Raw genomic sequence first — 18,139 nt, 5'->3', positions numbered from 1 at the left:
ATTATGTAGAATCTAAAAAATAATACAAATGAAAGTATATACAAAACAGAAACAGACTCACAGTATAGAAAAACTTGTGGCTACCAAAGGGGAGAGGGAAGGGTGGAGGGATAAATTAGGGTAACGTATTAACAGATACAAACTACTATATATAGAACAGATAAGCAACAAGGACAATACTGTATAGCACAGGGTATTATACTCATTATCTTGTAATAACCTATAATAGGATATAATCTGTAAAAATACTGAATCACTGTACTGTATACCTGAAACTAACACAATATTGTAAATCCACTATACTTCAATTAAAAATAAAATAAATAAATAAATTCAATAAAATTTATTCAATAAAATTCAAAAAAATAATTCAACGAAATATATAATCTCAAACTATCTACCCACAAATTACTTATTAATAACAATGAAGAAAAATAACAAATAAACAAAGTTACTCTATCCTGCAGAAACTTGGCAATCCTTTTCTAATTGAATTCTACACCCCCTGACAGGATGCAGTGAAAAGAACACAGCATCAAATTCTATGCTATCCCTGCCCCAAATGGATAACCAGAAGCTACACATCAGAAAACATTAGACAACTGTAAATTGAGGGATACTTCACTAAATGGCTCACATCTTCAAAAATGTCAGGGTCATGGAAGTCAAGGAAAGATGAGGAACTAGGAGACTAGAAACACATAACAAGTGGGAGCATTTCATGATCCAGGATTGATTCATAGGGCAATTGACAAAACATGAGTGGAGCTCTCTGGGTGAGTGGTATGCAGTACTTTGGGCTATACCTGCAGACATTCTGTAAATTGAAATTGTTCCAAATTACTTTTTTAACAAATGGATGGAAAAACATAAAAATAAAAAGTTAGCTATGGTTGTAAGATTGAGGGGAGAGGAGTATGTGGAGAAACAAAAAAGGAAGTGAATAGGAGCTGGAATTCTCTGCATATACTATGTACATAGATTTAACTTGGAATCTTAAACATATACAAAACAAAATTACATTTTTATGTTACCCATAAACATTAAAAGCAAAATGAAACAAATGAACCAAATTGCGTGTAAAGTTGGTGGCAGAATTACACAATGACTTCAAAACACAGAGATCTGACTGTAGATATACCCTAGAAAGAAAAAGAACTTCACAAATAGTAAACTCTGCTCTATAGTTTGTTTATTATGATAGTGATGTTAGTTTTATTCTGAATCTGGCGTGTATGTATGTGTGTGTTGTGGAATAAACCAAATGAGTCAAGTTAATGTCATTAAGAACAGGAGAAAAGGAGATATAAATGTAAGATGGATGAGTTTAATAACATCTCTTTAGTCCTTAATTTGAATTGGAAGTAATAGTAAGAACGCATGATACATTTTCTGTTAAAATATACATATATTGCAGCTCAGGCTATTGAAAAGACTAGCTAGATACCATTTCCTACTAATAAGAATTGGGACCCTTGGAAAATTGTGTGATGCCAGATCTGAGTCAGGAAATGCCAAACATGAGCCTGCAACATATTTTCATAGTAGAAAACAAGGAAACTATCAAAATTAGATTCCAAATGGATTCAAGAGCCAAAGCTTTAATTTTTTCTCTTATAATTTTTTGAACAAAATCGTCTATTATACAGAAACCTAGATTTTTTTCAATTAATAACATTATTTTCATAACTTTTTAGTATAAATCCAATATTTTTTCTGGATTAATCTTTACAGGATTTTTAAATTACATAATGTTTTCACCTCTAATGTTCACATAGTTCATCTCTAAAATATCATTATAGTTTAAAATAATTTATACAAATTTAAGAATAGACTATTTGCGCATGTGTATACGTGTGTGTGTATATGTGTATGACACAAGATATGCCCCTGAATAGTGTTCAAAAGAGGAATATATGTAGTTGGGAGCCTACTTGCAATATCCATCAAGAAAAAGATTTCTTCTCAACCTCTGAGACCACAATGACTATAAGTAGGCAGGTGTATTTTTAAAAAGACAGCAGTGAGAGGCCGTGTGCATATAAACAGACAAGTAGTAAGGCTTCTATGAAAACCTCACAGATCCAAAACATATATTTAGGCCTTGCTAAGAATGAGAATTATTAAAAACTCTAGAGCCTAGTTGTGCCAAGGAAATTTATTCTCCTGAAAATAATAAAGCAGTATCTGAGACTATATGCAGATAATATTTGTTGCAAATGTGTCTAAACCACAACAAAATCATGCCCTTGAATAAAAATCTGCATGTTCATCTCATGCAGTGAAGCACTGGTACAGATCTCAAACAATTCATAAATACAAATTTAAAAAATTATTTTCTTCTATGTGGCTGATTTGATCTTGTTTAAAAGTTTCTGCTCATACAACTCAGACCTGGATATCTGTATTATTGTAGAGATTAAGATTTGAAAAAATACCCAAACATGCCTATAGTGCTACCTGTATAACTATTCAATGTGCCACAAACATTTAAGAAATTGACTGTAAGCATTTGGGTGCTTACTCGAATATTTACCAAATAATAAAATAATTAATGCTTGAAAAAAAAGAAAAAAGAAAAAATTTTTCTGCTCATAATTTACTGCAGGGGAGGAAAACTTTTAATCTTACGTTTTAAATTTAGCCCAACCTTTCAACTGAAAATTTTCTGAAGGCATTGTTCTGTGAGTTATGGAAAATAAATGTTCAGATGCTTAGTATTTTACATAGCCTCCCTTGAACCTTGCTTGTCTCCCCTAAATGGGAGGTGGAAGTATGGAGTAAAGGAGGTTGATTCATCCTCATTGCAATGGCAGAGAAGGAGACTTCTACCTCCTGTCTCCTGCTGCTGTCCCTGGTCTACCTGAGTTGCTCCTTGCAACTGAATCTGCTGTAACTCTGATCTGGTTATCTTTGCCAAACAAAGCCAGGTGGGCTTCCTCAGAACCCAGCTGTTGCTAATGCTATAGACCTCTGGAATCTAGCCGTGACTCTCATTTGTCCCAGCTCACACAGTTAGTTCTGCAGCTGCAGGCACAGAGTCACCACACCCCCACCATCACATCCTCACTTGCAGTGTTCTTAGTCAAAATGTCTACTATTTCTTGTCTGAGAACTGAGAAATGAAAGGAGGCAGGGGATAGCTAACCCTCAGGGTTTCCCTCTGCCATCAACAATGTATCATTAAGTGGGCTTCCTTGGTGGTGCAGTGGTTGAGAATTCCCCTGCCAATGCAGGGGACACAGGTTTCAGCCCTGGTCTGGGAAGATCCCACATGCCACAGAGCAACTAAGCCCATGTGCCACATCTACTGAGCCTGAACTCTAGAGCCTGCGAGCCACAACTACTGAGCCCACGCACCACAACTACTGAAGCCCATGAGCCCAGAGCCCGTGCTACGCAACAAGAGAAGCCACTGCAATAAGAAGCCCAAGCACTGCAGCAAAGAGTAGCCCCTGCTCGCCACAACTAGAGAAAGCCCGCACACAGCAACGAAGACCCAACACAGCCAAAAAAAAATTAGAACCCTACAGAAATATTTAAAAGAAAAAAAACAATGTATCATTAAGTGAGTGATCTCACATCCCAAACTGATACAGGGATCTTCTTTGAGACTATATCCTTTCAGAGTTATTAAAACTGAGTTAGGCACAAGCCTCTATCTTTTGCATCAGTATCACTTGTCTAACACTATTCTTCTGTCTTAGATGGAGCAAAATTGTCTTCTGGCCTTTTTCTTCCCCCTTTCTCTTTCCACAATCCCACAGGTCAACCTATTACCCTTGTAACAAATCTTTCAATTAGATACCTTAACCATGGACAGAGGCCTCTTTACACTCAAACAGAGAGACACAAAAATTGGGGGAGAAACTTCTTTAGATGATACCCTAGCTTGAAAGTCTCTTATTCAGTCTTACAAATCAAATTTGAATACGACAATCACACTTTACTAGTTATTTTTCTCTATTTATTTTACCAAGTCCTTGTTTCTGCTCTGGCAGATGAGTACCTCAAGTATACTAGGAAGAAAGTCTTTTGTATAAGAAGGAAAAAAAGAGAAAAACACAGCAAAATATAAAACTATTACTCCTTTACTCTTATTTATTGTAATAGTGTTTTGAACACTATTTGTTAGGTACAGCAAGGGGAGCAGTGGTTCAGTATTTCATTGTGATAATTTGGAGTTTGTATCATTTTTTGCTGCAATGATTTATGAGTAGGAAATAAAAGGTTGATGCTTTCACTTGGCTTTTTTACTAGCACAACGTAACAGTCCTTTAATGGTTAAAATTCCTTTCCCATAACCAAATATCTTAAAAGATTATTTTCCTAAATTTTTATACTTAGCATATTGAAGAGAAATGACAAAAAACAGAGAACCATGGAAATTTTAGAGCTGACAGAGACCCAAGACAAAATCAAATTTAATCTCCCTCCCAAATATTTATTTGTTGTCATGTAAACAACACGGAAAAACTTCAGCTTTCTGGGTTGTTAGCCAGGATCTTTTTAATGTAAGCCTAGAGAATGCTAACAAACTTAACTGATCAGCCAGCTATACTGAATTTGAGATTTCCTTTGATATTTTACCATAAATATAGACCGCATATAGTGCATGATGGACACAGTAAGATTAATTGAGGAAGGAAAAGGAAAATTAATATAAAGTTGTATTGAAAGGAATGCACTTGCCTGATTTAAGAATACCTTTATTTTGACTTTGTAATTACTAATGACAGTGAAAGAAAATTTTTAGTTGTACTGGTTCAGAATCTAAACAAAATGTCATTCTATAAAATATGTGATCACTAATAATTGTGGATGAGCAAAGGACAAAATTCTGGAGAGTTCTACTCATTGGAAAGGGAAGGAGAGCTAGAATAGCAAGCAAGAAAAGATAATCATACATCATAGGTTGATTATACCCCATTTGCAATAAAAGAAATAACAAGTATGTTATTTTCCCTTTTCCTACAAAATGTAAAAGAAATATTTTAATTGAACTCTTTACCGCCTTGGCCAAAGTCAAAATTACAAACCACAATATAAAAGGAAATTTTCTTTTTAATTTATAGGGATTTTTTTAAAATTCTGTAATATTTCTTTCAATGGAAAACAGTTAAAATATATGAAAATATGTCACAATTACTATCTCTAGGCATGTATCTATGTTAGTTATTATGTTTTTAATATGTTCTGAATATGGATTATGTAATAACAACTAACAGAATTTGCCAATCTCATTGATCAGGTCAATAAAGCTAATCAATCTGTAAGTGAATCAATTTGTAAATGAATATTATTTGTCATAAATGGTACTAAAGGCTGGGTCTAGATCTATGCCCTCAGGGATTTTACAAATAGTAGCATTGCAATGTAATAAGTGTATTGAGCAGTTAGTCATTTAAACTGAAAACCTACTTAAAATGTAGTCTTCAAAATTTTGGAGTTACATAGGTAAGAAAATAATTTAGATTAGCCTAAAACTTGGCCAAACCCAAACTGGCAACCAAGGCATTTTTTAAAAATAAAAGCAAGTATATCAAATCACCATGTTGTACACTTTAAATATATACAATTTTGTTTGTCAATTACATTCCAATAAACCTGGGGAAAAAATAATATTAAAGCAAGTATTAAGCTCTCTAAGGTGCCACATGAACAAACACCAGGTACAGGGAGCTGTAAGGCTCTCAGGAACATGTCCTGCATGCATTTCAACAAGATGCCATATTATATTATTTTCCTCCCTAAAGACATAAAATATTACATAAGAATACAAAAAACAGCACCTGCTTTCTGCTAGACTCCTACTTGCAATAAATCTGAATCTGACAGATGAAGACTAAGGACAAATGTAAAGTCTCTAGGAAATATGAACCACCAGATGTGCTGTTTGCCAACCCTTCCATCCCACGAACCTCTTCTCTGACTGCTGAAGTCATCATCCTATGAAAATAATGGCTCACTAAGTGTCTGCCTGGAAATTAAAATTATGATCATACAACTATTACTTATTCAAGTCTTCTAAATTTTGAGAAATCAATGGCCATCTGACAACTGTTCAAATGTAACCATGTATTACCACCATAACAAAGTTCTGTAGATGTAAGGTAAAAAAAAAGAAAAAAATAGATTTCTGCTATTGCAGACATGATCTTGGACAGATTTAATTCTTGAATATTCCTGTTATTTAAATATCACTGATTGGATCTTAAATCCTAAATTTGTTGTTTTATTCCTAGTTTTCCATTTGCAAATCCATTTTCTGGTAAGAGAATTAAAAATTCTGATAGAGTAGTAATGGTAGCCTGAAAGATGGTACTGTTTGGAATTTCTCAGGTAAACAAATACTACAAAGTTTGTTGATACTGCTATTCAGGCCTTTATTTTTTCCTATGTTATGATGCAAATAAGTGTAGAACCACAGAAAAGTTGATGCTTCAGGGTCTTTATTAAGAATGTCTAAAATGGTGAGACATTCTGTATTGACTTCAGAAACACTGTAATCAATTTGTAACTCTAAATTCACACTGAAAAAAATTCTTCCCCAATGTTACTCAATGGAGTGTTGAACATGAGCCTCTCTTAGCGAGACATAACTACTTCCATATGCAACATACATCTGGTTAGGAAGTGGAATCTTCCTATGCACATTTATCAAGACCAAGGCCTTCTATCAACTAGCTACTGTACTTTTCCAAGCTCATCTCTCATTACCACCCAACATGCCCATTGCCTTCTACTTACCATCCAACTGTAGGGAATGAGTGGTTACTGAATGTGATTGACTGAGGCTTGGCCTATGGCATGTTATATTGGTGGTAATTTGCCTGCCCTCATTTACTCTTGGGAATAAATGATAGAGGATTAAATTAGCCTAAGGACCTTGTGCCTATATGTTTCAGACTATGGTTTTGCCTTTCATGAAATGTGTTTAGAAGTCCGTTTTCCTAAAATGTTCACACCCTCCAATTTTAGTATTTTCAGCTGTTTTGGCAGCATATGACACTGAGAAGTAGTATTAACCACTGCTAGATTAATGTACGATAGACTACATTAGTTTAGTATCTGAAACAGGAAATAGCAATAATATTACCAACTAAATGATTCTGCATGATTAAAATATGTCTAAGGGGGCTTCCCTGGTGGCGCAGTGGTTGAGAATCTGCCTGCTAATGCAGGGGACACGGGTTCGAGCCCTGGTCTGGGAAGATCCCACATGCCGCGGAGCAACTAGGCCCGTGAGCCACAACTACTGAGCCTGAGCATCTGGAGCCTGTGCTCCGCAACAACAGAGGCCACGATAGTGAGAGGCCCGTGCACCGCGATGAAGAGTGGCCCCCGCTCGCCACAACTAGAGAAAGCCCTCGCACAGAAACAAGGACCCATCACAGCCAAAAATGTTAAAAAATTAATTAATTAATTAATTAATTTTAAAAAAATGTCTAAGACCTTTAGATTTATTTTTTATAATGAATCTGTGCAATAGGTATTATTTCCATTTTAAATAGAAGGAAACAGGCATAACTGATTCAATAAGTATATTAATAATTTAATCAAGGATGTACTGTTCAAAAGCAAAAATACCCAGATACTACCTCAGATCTTTTCAACATCAAATCCAGGCTTTTAATCATTTTACTATACAGTCATCCCCACTTTTAACCTCCATCTCAAGCCCAACATATTAGAATTGCATTTTCTTATGCTTATTTAAAAGTTGCTAGTTGCTAGTTAACATCACTTTAATATTTTAGCAAGTTTTTTTAGCGTTTTAAGGATTATATTTTCATTTTTAATTGTATGAATTTTTATTTTTATTTCTTTCTATACCAGAATTCTATTGTGCCATTATTACTGTTACCTAGTAAATGTTTTCGCTGATGCCTTTAATTTCTAGTTGCTTTTAATTAATTAATTAATTAATTAATTTATTTATTTATTTATTGGCTGCGTCGGCTCTTAGTTGCAGCACGTGGGATCTTCGTTGAGGCACGCGGGATGTTTCATTGAGGCACGCAGGCTTCTCTCTCGATGTGGCGTGTGGGTTTTTCTCTTCTCTAGTCGTGGAGTGTGGGCTCCAGGGCACGTGTGCTCTGCAGTTACGGCGTGCAGGTTTCAGAGCACGTGGGCTCTGCAGGCTGGCTCTCTCATTGAGGTGCACGAGCTCAGTTATTGTGGCTCGTGGTATTAGCTGCCCCATGGCATGTGGGATCCCAGTTCCCTGACCAGGGATCGAACCCACGTCCCCTGCATTGTAAAGCAGATTCTTCACTACTGGACCAACAGGGAAGTCCCTCTAGTTGCTTTTATATTTTAATTATTTTTATATTTAATGACTCAATTTGGTTTCATTTTTTAGAATTATATTGTCTTTCCTGATGATTTTAGATAACTATTGTCTATCAAGTAATAGGCACACTAAAAAAGGCAATGACTTTATAAATGCATCTATTCAATCATTATCCACTAAACCTAAGCAATCTAATATTAATCATTTTAATTTTTTAAATTCTTTAACAAAAAAATGGCCATCATGTGTTGAATGCTTAACAGTATTAAGTATACCAAAGGGCTTTATTTGCATTGAGTCTATTGCTTATAATTATATAGCAATTAAGCATTAACAACCCATATTTCATGTAAGGAAAATAGGGATCATAGAGTTTAGATAACACATCCAAAGTCACTCAGCCAGTAAATACTCAACATAGAATTGAACCCTGATGTATCTGACTACAAAATGTGTATCCTCACCAATACATGAAATTGTCATTCTGGTATCACAATAGAAAATATTTTCTAAATGAAACTTCTAATCTTCAGACTAAGAAGTTTCAAAATTCCATAAAGCAGTGGGTCACTTCCTAGAAATCATTCTGAATACCCGATATCATTCATGTCTTCAATTTAGCCCTGAGTATTTAAAAAATTATGATGCTATAAAATATGACCAAAAATATTCAATGGTATTATAATGCATGAAATAATGCATTCCTTTTCAGATGGTAACTCAAGCAAAAGAGATCCTAACATATATCTGGATTAGGAAAAAGTGACAACTTATTTGAAATTGATTTCAGCAGTCCAAAGGCTGGCTAAGACTCCCTGGAAACTTTATTCTTCTTTTTGTTGTCTGAAACCATTTGAAGACCCAGGTCACAAAAGAATAACAATGTGAAAACCATCAAAAATGTCCTGAATTTCACAAACCACAAGGAAAATCTCAAGTAAGAGTAAAAATATTGGAAAAATAAATTTTATTTTATATCCTATAAAAATCAAACTCTTCTGATGTTATTGTTGATGGTATTGTCCTGGAACTTATAAATAAATGCTAAATATGAAAACGTTTGTGCAATAGTTGTCCAGATAAACTTGAAAGCAACAGAACATTTCCATTTTTCTCCCTAAAAGAACATTTTTAAATGCTTCTTAATCTTACTTATCTCTATGTCTATAACTATAAAAGGTAGTTAATTAAGAAGATAATAAAGAAATAGAAACAGTTGCTCATTTTAAAACATACATACTTGCTATACATCTGTTAGAAGGACTAAAATCCAAAACACTGACAACACCAAATGCTAATAAGGGTGCTGAGTAACAGGAACTCTCATTCATTACTAGTGGGAATGAGAAATAGTACTGCTACTTTGGAAGACAATTTGACGATTTCTTACAAAACTAAACACACTCCTAACATATAATCCAGCCATGTACCCCTTGATATTTACCCAAATTAGTTGAAAACTCATGTCCACACAAAAACCTGCACAGGAATGTTTAGAGCAGCTTTATTCATAATTGACAACACTTAGAAGCAATCAATATGTCCTTCTATAGATGAATAGATAAATAAACTCTGCTACATCCATACAATAGATATATTACTCAGAGCTAAAAAGAAAAGAGCTATCAAGCCAGGAAAAGACATGGAGGAATCTTAAACGCATATTACTAAGTAAAAGACACCAGTCCTAAAGACTGCATATTGCATGATTCCAACTATATAACATTCTGGAAAAGGCAAAACAACAGAGACAGTTAACAGACCAGTGGTTGCCAGGGGTTGGAGGGTGGGGGAGGGGTGAATAAATTAAGCACAAGAGGTTTTTAGGGCAGTGAAACTATTTTGCACAATACTATAATGGTGGATCTATGTCATTACACATTTGTCAAAACTCATAGAATGTACAGTACATAGTGAACTCTACTGTAAACTAAGGAAAACTAAGGACTGGTTGATAATAATGTGTCAATGTTGGCTCATCAGACTGTAACAAATATGGCATCCTGTTGCAGAATGTTGAGGGTGGAGAAGCTTGTGTATGTGCCTGGGGGAGGGGTATGTGGGAACCCTCTCTACTCCCCACTCGGTTTTGCTGTGAACCCAAAGCTCCTCTAGAATATAAAGTCTATTAATTTTAAAGAAAGTCTATGTACTGCATGTTCTTTTATATATAAAGTACAAAGCTGGGGGAATCTCGGAATTAACACATACTTTGTAGAACAAAACCTACAAATTTAGAAACTTGATCAAAATTTAATTATCTATAAGATTCTTTGATCAATTAAGAAAAAAGTGACAAACCGAGATATTTGAAAAGTCACATTTTTGAGTAGAAACTCACTAATCTTTTTTTTAGGTGTCCCTGACTGAACAAGTTCACTCTCTGGATCAATATAGCCACAGAGCCATACTCAGCTGTTCCCTCTCCTGGATTTCCTTCCAAATATTGGATGGTTACCTTGGCTGTTTTTTTTTTTTTTTTAAACATCTTTATTGGAGTATAATTGCTTTACAGTGTTGTGTTAGTTTCTGCTGTATAACAAAGTGAATCAGCTATATGTATATATATCCCCATATCCCCTCCCTCTTGCATCTCATTCCCACCCTCCCTATCCCACCATTTTAGGTGGTCACAAAGCACTGAGCTGATCTCCCTGTGCTATGAAGCTGCTTCCCACTAGCTATTTTACATTTGGTAGTGTATATATGTCAATGCTACTCACTTCGTCCCAATTTACCCTTCCCCGTTCCCGTGTCCTCAAGTCCATTCTCTACGTCTGTGTCTTTATTCCTGTCCTGCCCCTAGGTTCTTCAGAACTATTTTTTTTTTTTTTTAGGTTCCATAGATATGTGTTAGCATACGGTATTTGTTTTTCTCTTTCTGACTTACTTCACTCTGCATGACAGACTCTAGGTCCATCCACCTCATTACAAATAACTCAATTTTATTTCTTTTTCTGGCTGAGTAATATTCCATTGTATATACGTGCCACATCTTCTTTATCCATTCGTCTGTCAATGGACACTTAGGTTGCTTCCATGTCCTGGTTATTGTAAACAGAGCTGCAATGAACATTGCAGTACATGACTCTTTCTTTTTTGTTTTTTTTTTCTAATTTTTCTTAACATCTTCATTGGAGTATAACTGCTTTACAATGGTATGTTAATTTCTGCTTTATAACAAACTGAATCAGTTATACATATACATATGTTCCCATATCTCTTCCCTCTTGCATCTCCCTCCCTCCCACCCTCCCTATCCCATCCCTCTAGGTGGTCACAAAGCACCAAGCTGATCTCCCTGTGCTATGTGGTTGCTTTCCACTAGCTAACTATTTTACGTTTGGTAGTGTATATATGTCCATGCCACTCTCTCACTTTGTCACAGCTTACCCTTCCCCCTCCCCATATCCTCAAGTCCATTCTCTAGTAGGTCTGTGTCTTTATTCCCATCTTGCCCCTAGGTTCTTCATGACCTTTTTTTTTTTTTTCTTAGCTTCCACATATATGTGTTAGCATACGGTATTTGTTTTTCTGTCTGACTTACTTCACTCTGTATGACAGACTCTAGGTCCATCCACCTCACTACAAATAACTCAATTTTGTTTCTTTTTATGGCTGAGTAATATTCCATTGTATATATGTGCCACATCTTCTTTATCCATTCATCTGTTGATGGGCACTTAGGTTGCTTCCATGTCCTGGCTATTGTAAATAGAGCTGCAATGAACATTGTGGTACATGACTCTTTTTGAATTATGGTTTTCTCAGGGTTTATGCCCAGTAGTGGGATTGCTGGGTCGTATGGTAGTTCTATTTTTAGTTTTTTAAGGAACCTCCACACTGTTCTCCATAGTGGCTGCATCAACTTACATTCCCACCAACAGTGCAAGAGGGTTCCCTTTTCTCCACACCTGCTCCAGCATTTATTGTTTGTAGATTTTTTGATGATGGCCATTCTGACCAGTGTGAGGTGATACCTCATTGTAGTTTTGATTTGCATTTCTCTAATGATTAGTGATGTTGAGCATCCTTTCATGTGTTTGTTGGCAATCTGTATATCTTCTTTGGAGAAATGTCTATTTAGGTCTTCGACCCATTTTTGGATTGGGTTTTTTGGTTTTTGTATATTGAGCTGCATGAGCTGCCTGTATATTTTGGAGATTAATACTTTGTCAGTTGCTTCATTGGCAAATATTTTCTCCCATTCTGAGGGTTGTCTTTTTGTCTTCTTTAGGTTTTCCTCTGCTGTGCAGAAGCTTTTAAGTTTCATTAGGTCCCATTTGTTTATTTTTGTTTTCATTTCCATTTCTCTAGGAGGTGGGTCAAAAAGGATCTTGCTGTGATTCATGTCAAAGAGTGTTCTGCCTATGTTTTCCTCTAAGAGTTTTATACTGTCTCGCCTTACATTTAGGTCTTTAATCCATTTTGAGTTTATTTTTGTGTATGGTGTTAGGAAGTGTTCTAATTTCATTCTTTTACATGTAGCTGTCCAGTTTTCCCATCACCACTTATTGAAGAGTCTGTCTTTTCTCCACTGTATATTCTTGCCTCCTTTATCAAAGATGAGGTGACCATATGTGCATGGGTTTATCTCTGGGCTTTCTATCCTATTCCATTGATCTATATTTCTGTTTTTGTGCCAGTACCATACTATATTGATTACTGTAGCTTTGTAGTATAGTCTGAAGTCCAGGATTGGCTGATTCTTTAACAACGTAACTTGTAAAAGCAAAATCACATAATCTCTCACTTTATATTCTAGACCAAACAATCCCAATTTTAGTCAACAAATAAAAATATATCAGGCACTAACTGGAAATAAACACAATTTGCACATAAAGTATGCCACTTATCAATTTATTGTTTCTCAATTTCAAATTCAGCCTGTTAGAGAGATCTGTGAAAATAGGTATGGTCCCTTTAAACATTTTTTCCCTTTACCAACTAGCACCAAATCCGAAAAGACACTGAAGGAAGAAAATAGGTATTTCCTTCCTGGCTCCAGTTGCTCAATTAGCAGGATCCTGTTACATGCAGGGTCTCTTCCTCACCAGGCTCCTGCAGCTCCGAGAGCATCTCCAGTGTCCAGGTCCTGCAGTGCATGGTGACCAGCAGCACTCAGCAGCCAGCAGCTTCCCTTTGCATCTCTCTCAAGCAATACTGTAGCAGAGTGCCCTGGTGAACTGCCTCCCTGTAAACAGATTCCCCCAGCAAACTTGAGGGCAGACTTCTAGCAAGTTCTACCAGTGGGGTACTATGGAGACTGCTGCTCAATGAACCAAAGCACTACCCTCTCTAACAGGGTCTAGATCTCATTCCTGGGAGCCTCTTCCTTGGGTGCATAATCCCAGCCCTAGAGTTAGAGATTGCTTCTTATATTTGATATTTATGTATAATTTAGAGTTCTCTTTACTTTTTACTACGCTACATCTCATTACTCCAATCCCCAGTTATAGTAAACAATTCTTCATTTTAAACATTCTCTGTTCATATTATTGTGTGGTTTCTCTCACCTGATTGGGGCCAGTCCAATAAAGTTTTAAAGCACATGGGACGTATACCCAGAGATACTATGTTCTGGGTCATAAAACAAGTCTTAGTAGATTTAAAAGCCTTCAATTATACGAAGTATTTTTTTCATGTAAAGTATATTTACTATGGAATTAAATTAGAAATCAATAATAGGTATCTTTCTGGAAAAGTTCCAAATATTTGAAAATTAAATAACACACTCTGAATGATCCATGGGTTGAAAAGAAACCAAAAATAAAATTAGAATGAAATTTGAGTGAAAATGAAAAGACAGCACATTAAAATTTGTTGGATACAACAGAAACAGAACTTAGAGGGCAATTTAACAACCTTAAATGCCTATATTAGAAAAGAAAGGTCTCAAATCAATGACCTCAGCTTCTACCTTAAAAACTAGAATAAGAAGAGTAAATGAAGCCCAAACTCAGCTTCAAATATGAAGGTAAGGGAAAGATATGAAAGAAGAAGGGAAATGTGAAAGATTAAAGTAAAAATCAATGAAGTAGAAATCAGAAGAAAAATAGACAAAATGAATGAACCAAAATGAATGAATGAATAACCAAATTTATGGTTATTCATAAAACTGTATGAAACTGATGAACCCACAGTCTGACTAATCAGAAAGAAAAGTAATAAGACATAAATTCTACATCAGACATGAGAGAAGTGACATGACTACTAATTCTACAGATATTTAAATATAAATGATTATCATGAACAACTTTATACCAACAAATTTCACAATATAGATGAAATGAACAAATTCCTTGAAGGACACATACTACTATTATATTTTTTAAAAATATATGACCTTAGTAGCTCTATCTAGATATTTAAAAAATTGAATTTATAGTTAAAAATGTTCCCACAAAGTTATCTCCAGACCCACATGGCTTCATCATGAAATTCTACCAAACAATTAATGTAATAATAGCAGTTTTGTGGATAAAAGAAAAACAAACAAAAGAATCCTTTGATCTATAATCCATCAAACTTAACTCAAAATGTATCATAGACTCAAATATAAAATCTAAAACTACAAAATTTCTAGGAGAAAATCTTTATAACCTTGGGTTTGGCAAAGATTTCTTAGATAACAACACTAAAAGTATGATCCATAAAAGAAAAAATATTCTAAATTGGTGTCCATGAAAATCAAGAACTTCTGCTCTTTCAAAGACACTATCAAGAGAATGAAAAGAGAAGCTACAGACTGAGAGAATTTATTTGCTAGGTAATGTACCTGGTAAACTACTTATATCCAAAATATATAAAGAACTTCCATAAATCAGAAATAAGAAAACAACCCAATTTAAAATTTGACAAAATATTTGAATATACATTTCACCAAAGAAGATATACGGATGGCAAATAAGCATATAAAAATGCTTAACATCATTAATCATTAGGGAAATGTATATTAAAACCACTTTAAACCTATTTACAATATGTAAAATTATAAAGGCTGAACAAATCAAGTCTTTACGAGGATGAGTAGCAACTGGAAATCTCAAAATCTGCTGGTGGAAATGTAAAATGGTACAACCACTTTAGAAAACCATTTGGTGTTTTCTTAAGAAGCTAGACATGTACCAACCACATAACTAGCCATTCCATCCATTTACCCAAGACATATAAAAGCATATGTCTGTACAAAGACTTATACAGAAATATTTATAGCAATTCTATTTGTAAAAGCTGAATTTAGAAACAACTCAAATGTTCATCGCCTGGAGAATCAATAAACAAATTGTTGTATATCTAAACAATGGAGTACTACTCTGCAATAAAAAGGGATGAATTACTGACACACCCAACAACATGGATGAATCTAAAAATATAAAACAAAACATTGAAAATAGAGGGATTGAGGCCAGTTCATGTAGAAACCTTCCAAGAATTTTGTTTTAAAAAGAACTGGATAATGGAGAAGTTGGTGGAAAGGGAGTGAAAGTGAAAGTGAAAATCAAGAGATTTTTATTTTTAAGGTGGGGGCAGGGATCCTAGATGGATGCATGACACCATGAAAGAATCTGCAGTGGGAGAAAATTTGTGGATGCAGAAGAAAGAGGGTGTCATTTCCAGAGCAAGTGAAGCAATTGGCCTTAAAAGAAACAAGGATTCCTCCATTTTAAAGGGAGATCAGACAGAGCAAATGGGCACTCTTGTTTGTAGATGGGTAGAAATAGTAGAGATTTTGAAAGGTCTCTTCTCACTTTGAGTTTTCTCACAAAAATAGGAAAGATGGTCATCTGAGAGTGAGGAATGAGAAGAAAGAAGAGAGGTGTTACATTTTGAGAAGAGAGGAAATAGTAGGGACTGGGAGTATGGACTAAATACAATGATTGTCAGGTAGCATTAAGAGTCCACTTAAGGTTATTAATTTAAAGTGAAACAGCCATATCCTCCTACACAGGTGCTGGCACAGAGAAGAAGAAGAGTTGGATTTACCCCAAATTGTGGTCTAACCAATTGAGGAAAATGAAGTGAGAGACAGGCAAGAAAGCTGAAGGTGAATGCAAGGGAGTGAATTTAATGATTGGCTAAAAAGTGTAAGCTGATGAAGAATGAAATGAGGGAAAGAGGGGAGTAAAAGAAAACAAGGACATGACAAGATCAGGTGAAGGGGCTAAAGAATTGTTGGATTTACCATCCAGACAGAGTGAGATGAAGAGACAAAAGTGGTTGTCAGAGGGATGTTTCAAATTGAGATTTTTGATGATGGTATTATAGATATTGGTCATGATAAATCTAGGGTATGCTCAAGGGAGTGAAAACCGAGGTGGGATGAACAAGGAGTTCAAGGAGCTCAGAAGCCAATATTTTGGAAGAATCAGCCACGTGGACACTGAAAGCACCAAATGTGGTTTTACAGTGACAGTAAATCAGATACAAAAGCTTTCAAGATACAGGATGCAGTGGGAGTGGAGATTATGACCCAGTGGTAGGTACTTATTGCAACAATGAAGGTAATGCATACCATTGTCTGGTACATAAAATTCAAAGTTAAGGGGTCTTAGAGAAAAGGGAGAGAGAATGGTCAAGAGACAGCAATTCAGATCAAGAAGGACACTCACTCCACTTTCAGGCTCAGTGGTATAAGAAAGGCCTATGGGGGAAGCAGTGCTCTCAGGGGAGATTTAAATTTATGTTAGAGCAGGAAATAAAGGGAACATTCTGAAAAAGTTTACAAATATGGGGAATTTTTTTTCTAGTAATGTACTGTGTGCTCCAGAATACTCAGTGGAAGGATATCAGAAGGTGGGGATGGCTAAGAGATGAAGAGAGATCTGGAAATGTGTAGTCTTCAGTGACATTAAGCATAGAAGATGAGGATGACCTGAGAGTCTGGGCTTCTTGTGGTCACTTATGTGATCAGGACAGAGACCTGTCGATATTATTTCTTGTGGTCTCAGACAAAGAGAAATCATGGCAAGGTCATGATTCTTGGAGAAAAGTTTGGGATTAGTGTAGACCAGAGGCCTCATCTTCCTTCTTCTAATAGGAAAAGTAGTGACTGGGGAAGGGGTCCCTGTATTCTGTTATTTTATTTTTAAATTATAAGCATGGACGTGAACAGTAGTAGACAGATGGACTCTGTTTTTCAATGCCTCTAGAAATTCATTTAAAAATCTCTGGAGTACTGATTTGGTTCACCACAAAAATCTCTGGAGTACTGATATGGTTCACATTACTGAAATCATAATGTTAGTCATACATGTCTCAGAGGGTGAGTATAATTTAGAAAACGTTGACATGGAATTTGAATATAGACAGTATTTGGATACTAAATATATTTAATTACATTCCATGCATATATTCCCATTTCACTTTACTTGTGGCAAGATTATGATTATTCTTGCACTTACTGAACACAAAATACCAGCTAGTCTCTTTTTATTTTGCATTACTACAAATGTTAGAGAAATATATTTAAATATACTTAACCATGCATTATATAAAAAGTAAAATAAATTTTATGATAAAATTTCTTGGCTTTAACATGATGTAAAAGTTTCTAATATATGACTACTGTAAACTTTGAGAACATTGAGGCCCTTATTAAAAGTTAAGGTGAGTACCAGGAAGAGGTTCGTGGTAATAACCCGGAAAGAAAAGAACTACATTAAACAGGAGTGCCTCATCATGGCTTTTTTTTTTCCTCCATAAAACTGTACAACTAACTCATTTTCACTTAAGTAATGAGTAAGTTATTCATGAATAGGGACTTAAAACTCACTCCAAGCTTAATATCTGACAAATAAACTATAGGTAAGCTACAGCTAAATCAGGGAGATGATTAGATTA

Source organism: Eschrichtius robustus, chromosome 6 (assembly GCF_028021215.1).
Source record: "Eschrichtius robustus isolate mEscRob2 chromosome 6, mEscRob2.pri, whole genome shotgun sequence".
In the NCBI taxonomy this organism is placed as follows: domain Eukaryota; kingdom Metazoa; phylum Chordata; class Mammalia; order Artiodactyla; family Eschrichtiidae; genus Eschrichtius; species Eschrichtius robustus.
The sequence above is the reverse complement of the archived record's forward strand: the minus strand, read 5'-3'. Positions refer to the sequence as shown.